Source organism: Equus quagga, chromosome 3, assembly GCF_021613505.1.
Source record: "Equus quagga isolate Etosha38 chromosome 3, UCLA_HA_Equagga_1.0, whole genome shotgun sequence".
NCBI lineage: Eukaryota > Metazoa > Chordata > Mammalia > Perissodactyla > Equidae > Equus > Equus quagga.
The window spans coordinates 131612947-131618947 of NC_060269.1; the positions used below are offsets into that span (position 1 = coordinate 131612947).

At 35.4% G+C, this 6001-nt stretch overlaps 1 pseudogene; it reads left to right on the forward strand.

Annotated features, from left to right (window-relative positions):
• The first annotated feature begins 1721 nt into the window (after positions 1-1721).
• Positions 1722-1812, forward strand: LOC124237705 (uncharacterized; annotated as a pseudogene).
• Positions 1813-6001: the final 4189 nt, after the last annotated feature.

The following is a 6001-nucleotide window of genomic DNA, read 5'->3' on the forward strand; positions in this document are numbered from 1 at the left end:
AAAGAATAATGCCATAATAATTCAGTGGCATTCAGAATTAAGCATGTATTTCTCACATGTCTGAGGGTCAGCTAAAGCAGCTTTGTTCCACCTGTGTTCATTCTGGGTCCCAAGGTGAAAGGGCATCTGTTGATTAATGCAATGCAGAAGCATAACAGGACAAGTGCAATGTTAAAAGGCTCTTTTAAGAATTTGCTTATATCATCTTTGCTAACATCCCTTTGTTCAAAGCTGGTTAGATGGCCAAGGGTCGTGGATATGCATTCAGCCTCTGTGGGAGTGTCTGAGAATTTCTAAAGCACAGGACATGGTAGGGGATTAATTATTATTGCCAATTAGTCAGTCTGTCACAGAATAATGATGATGATGTAAACATCTGAATTTGTTTTGGTAAATGATTGTGTTCCAGCAAATTGACAATCAAATGATAGCAAGGTTGCAGTATAAAAGGTTTTGTAGATTGAATGGACAAGAATGGTATGACTCGTAAGTCATCAAATGGCACATTCTACTTAAGCCTGTCAGATACAGAAGGATCTGTTCCAAAGACGTGAGTTCAATATCACTAGTCTAAAATGATCCTATCTTTGTAATTACTTACAACAATCAATACTGCACAACTGATCAATAATAAATGTGCAATGAAAAGATGTTAGTTCTTTTTCAGAATCCAGCAACAGTTAGAATGAGTAGCCATTTGATATGAACAACACTAGAATGGTAAATTGTCAAATAGACAATGAGAATATTATAGGATTACCTAATGAAACCTCATTAAAATTGTCATTTTCACATTCTACACTGGTACCTTTTTTAAAGATGGGGGTCTGATTATCTTACCAAATTGTTAAAATTATTAATGCGTTTCTTGTATATTTAGCTACACCATTGTTATTTATATTAGTGTTGTTGGAATGAAAATCCAAAAACAGATAAATATGGAGACAGGCCTAAGTCTAACTCTTTCTCTGAAATCTAACATTGATGATTTAGTCTCGTCATTACAAGTTATATTCATTAGCTCAAGTTTTTATCTTCCAAGTTATTCCCAGCGTAAATTATCAATTGTTTCACTGGTGCGTAACACAGTTTGCCAGTTTTTGGCCTCCCCAGTTTCTACATTTTCCCAGCCTCTGCTCATTCACCACCCAGTCCCTGAAGCTAAATAATTTAGGTTTTATTTATATGGCAGCACTCCAAATCTACGTGTCAATTTTTGTATCAGTTATACATTTTCATGATAATGCTACCAATTTAACCATCCCAAAAAAGCTGGGATAAAGCAATAAACATTTGTAGAGATCATGATTCTACAGATCTGCATTTTAGCTGAGAGTTACTTCTGATTTGAGGTAGGCTGATGCTCATTTGAGAGTTGGCTACTGGCTGTTAGGAGCTCTAACATTTGTAGGTCAACTGTCTTTTGGCTGGAGCAACTTCGTTCGGCTCCATGTTTCTCTGTATCCATCCAGCAGGTTAGAACATGTTCTTTTCAAAAGGCAAGTGGAAGTACATGAGTCATCTGAGGCCTATATTCAGAACTGTCACACTGTCACTTTGCCATTTTCTACTGCCAGAACAAGTTGCAAAGCCAGATTTCTCTTCTTTGAGAGGAACTAAAAAGTCACGTGGCAAAGAGTGTAGATCAGAGTAGGATTAAAAATCTGGGACAATTAATGCAATCAGTCTTTCTCAGTTTGTATTTAATCTATTTTGCTTTCAAATATCCTGTATGTTCGTGCTCACTTTAACAGATTAGCACGGCCCCTGCGCAAGGATGACATGCAAATTTGTGAAGCGTTCCATATTTTTGATTGGATTGGTGGTTACCATAGGGGAAGGTGGGGCGAGGGGAGAGGGCAAAAGGGGTGATTAGGTTCACATGTGAGGTGATGGACTATAATTAGTTTCTGGGTGGGGAACATGATGTAATCTACACAGAATTCAAAATATATTACAGTGTACATCTGAAAGCTGTATAATGTTATAATCCAATGTTACTGCAATTAATTAAAAAAATTAAAAATTAAAAAAAGAACATGAACAGACATTCTACAGAATGAAAATTATGGATGGCTAGTAGACATCTGAAAATTGGTTTTATGCAAGTAAATTGGTTTAATGCAAATTAAAGCACTACTGAAATATCATTTTTTAACCCATCAAATTGAAAAATTAAAAGATATCCTGCATCCTTAAAAACAAAGTTCTATATGTTCTATAAGCCTAAGGAGCTTGTGAATTGTATTTTTCATTTACATAATTTTGAAACAATCAATACAAATTATTCAAAAGTGCTCATTGATCTTGAGGGATTTCTTTGTCCTTTTATTTATTTTTAACCTAAAATGGAGTTCATATATTACTCCTGTTTGAGAATCTCCGCCTTTTGTTTGCAGGTTGTTTGAAGAATACACAGGGAACTAAGGGACAAACGTAAGCTCCCACTATCCATTTACAACACCATTCAGGACACCACAATAGATCTAATGGATGAATAGGCAACCTAGCAGGCAGACAAGCAGAGTGGTTGAGAGCATGGCTGCCAGATTCAGTCAGCTTGATTCTCCTCTTGAATGTGAGCAAGTTATGTGACTTCAGATTTCTCATCAATAATGTTGATAGAAGTAAAAATGGGACCTCCTTTTTATGATTCTTGAGAGAAGTAAATGATCACACACATACACAGAGCACTTAGAGCAGTGCCAGACACATACTAGGCACACGTAAGTGTAAGCTACACCCATTATTATGATAAACAGTCTGTTATAATGACTTGGTTTTTCTTTGTCTCTGCTTCTACTATCTGCAGTTAATGATTGGTAGCTCATCTCTCTGGGCATCTAACTTTGTACATCCTTGTGAAAGACTCTGATAGAATTTAGGCCTGTCAGCATAATTGCACCAGCTCACCTAACGGTCCACTGACTATCCCAAGCAGAGGATCTGGAGCCCATTAGCTGTGAAAGTCGAGTAACATGTTACAAAGCATGGAGATATGTGTGAAATGAGTAGGTCTGCCTCTCGCATAATGGAGCAAATTATTCTTCCTTTATTTGATAATGTATTTTTTTCAAATTTGTGTTTTAATTAATAAAGAGATGCATGCGAGGCTTTGCATATGTTTTCTTGCACCTATGTTGTGAGTGTTTCCCCAGCCTAAATGTGTGAAAGTGGAATTATTTTGGGTTAATAGGCTCTGAGCATATATAAAAGTACCTTTTTATATAAATTATCCAGCAAAAAAACCAAGCGAGTAAATAAATAAATGACACCAATACAATGGATAAAAAGAAACACAGTACAGCTCTATCCCCCAAAATTACTACTGAGATTCATCATCTATTAAAATTTTTTATTGGACATTTATATTTTCCCTTTTGTATGTTTTATGTCGAAATATTTTGCCATTTTTCTGTTTGTTGGTATCTCTGTTTTTCTTTTTGAAAACAGGGTGTGGTCAGTTGCTAAGCTGCGTTTTCAGAAAGAGAAAACTTGCTTATTGCAGGAGGATTTTTAATTCCTCTTTATCTTGATATCTCCAAAGCCTATAACAGTAAAATAAGATAAGCAATAATACGTATTGTACAAGTTACAACTACAGCATTTAGTATTATGCCAGTTTGCATAATGGTTTAATAAGGTTTTGTTCTAGTCACTTATGCATAATGACATCTTAATTTCAATGTACATGATTAAAGCAGTATCCTAAAGGCTCTTTAGTGTATTACAAAACTTTTGTGATGCTGTTGTGAGCTGTTTTATAAACTTTATTAGTTCAGTATTTTTTTGAAGTTATTACTCATCGTTTTTTCCTTCTACATTTCCCTTCTTTAAAATGTTCATATGGATGTGGGATTTTGCTCTTCCCATCATTTTCAGTATAATATGATCTTAAAATAAAAAGGAAAAGTATGAAAACAACTTTGTGACATGCAGAGATTGTCCTTTCTAATGTTATATATCAACCTTATGTAGAAACATTGGGTTACCTATATAATTCCATAATCTTACTATAAATACAAATTAAGACCACAATAATATACCAGTGCGTATCCACTAGAATGGCTAAAATGAACAGGCCTGCCAATACCAAGTGCTGACAAGTCTGAGAAAAAAATCTGAATCTCTCATTCATTGTTCATGGGAGTGTCAATTGATACAATTACTTCAGAAAAATATTTAGCCATAACTGCTAAAGGTAAATATTATCAATCTCTGTGACCCAGTAATTCCATCTCAGCGTATTTACCCAACAGAAATGCTCATAAGTCCACTAACAGCCAATAATGTTAATTATAGCTTTATTCACAACAGCCCCAAACTTGAATGAAGCTGTATTCATTTTCTGTAACAAATTACGACAAATTTCACAGCTTAAAACAACAGACGTTTGTTATCTCACAAATCCTTTAGGGCACAAGTGTAGCACAATTTAATTGGGTACTCTGTTTGGTTATCAAAAAGCTACAGTTAGGGTGTTGGCCAGGTTGAGTTTTCATCTAAGGCTCAGGGTCTTCTTCGATATTCACTTGGTGTTTGACAACACTCAGTTACTTGGGATTGTAAGAGAGAGAGTGAGAGGTTTTTCTCTGTTCTTTAACACATGAATTATATTCTTTTATTGTTAATTTTTAGTGATCACCATTGAGTCTGTACTGTACAGTTGCAACTAACCCAAGTCCACTTACAAATAGCACTATACTGCTTCAAAGGTAGGACAAATAATTTATAACAAAATATTCCCAATTCCTCCATCTCATCCGTAAAATACAATAACAATACATTGCTGGTGCTATTATTTTGGGTTTTTTTTCTTTTTCTTCTTTTTTTTTTTGAGGAAGATTAGCCCTGAGCTAATATCTGCTGCCAATCCTCCATTTTTTGCTGAGGAATGTTGGCCCTGAGCTAACATCCCTGCCCATCTTCCTCTACTTTATATGTGGGACACCTGCCACAGCATGGCTTGACAAGTGGTGTGTAGGTCTGCACCCGGGATCCAAACCAGTGAACCCCAGGCCACCGAAGTGGAACGTGTGAACTTAACTGCTGTGCCACCCAGCCAGCCCCTGCTGTTATTATTTTGAACAAACTTATCTGTTAAATCAGTTAAGGAGAAGAAAAATAAATGGTTTTATTTTCACACACTATTTCTTTAATTCTCTTATTTTCTTTACATAGATTGAGTTTCTGACCTATATAATTTTAATTCTCTCTGAAGAGCATCTTTGAAGAATCAGTAAATGTTATGCACCTATTCTATCCATTCATGAATACTTGCTACTTAATCTTCTTTGGAATGGCGGGGTGTCCAAACCATGGGTCACCAACACAGTGTGCCTTGAGTGGTCCTTTGGCTAAAATAGTTCCTTCCCATTTTCCAGACTAACACTTCTCACTTATTAATCATTATTGATTTAAGCAATACAAATGGAGTCTTTTTCTACACAATGAACACATAAAATTAGTACAGTTAATAAATTTCATTTTTTGGAATAATTATCATTTATTGAATATCTAATACACAAATCGATATTCTACTGATGTTAGGTAATGGGGGTAGGGAGAAGGTTTTGGAATTAAATTTCATTAAGATGAGTAGCGGCTTTTCTGAATCTACAGTTTCTATCTGGTAAAATCCTCACTAGCATTTTAATAATCATAAAATTTACTGACAACTTCACTGATGATAAAGATTTATCATACTGATTTTCATTATGGAAAGTGGCACAAATAAATAGCAGAGTCTCTTGCAGAGGAAAAGGACAAGGATTTAGGGTAGCAATTGCTAGTATCCACTTAATCACCCATTGCACAAGCCTGCCCCCGCTGACCACCACTGCTACAACCCCAGCCTTCCTTTCCTTTTCAGACTTTTGAATGACCTTCACTTCTTCATCTCGTCAATTTTCTGATATCTGACGAAATACTTATTGGAATGCTCTTAAGACAGATACTTAAAGAACGTAAAATTAAGAATCAGGTTATATAGGTTTTACCC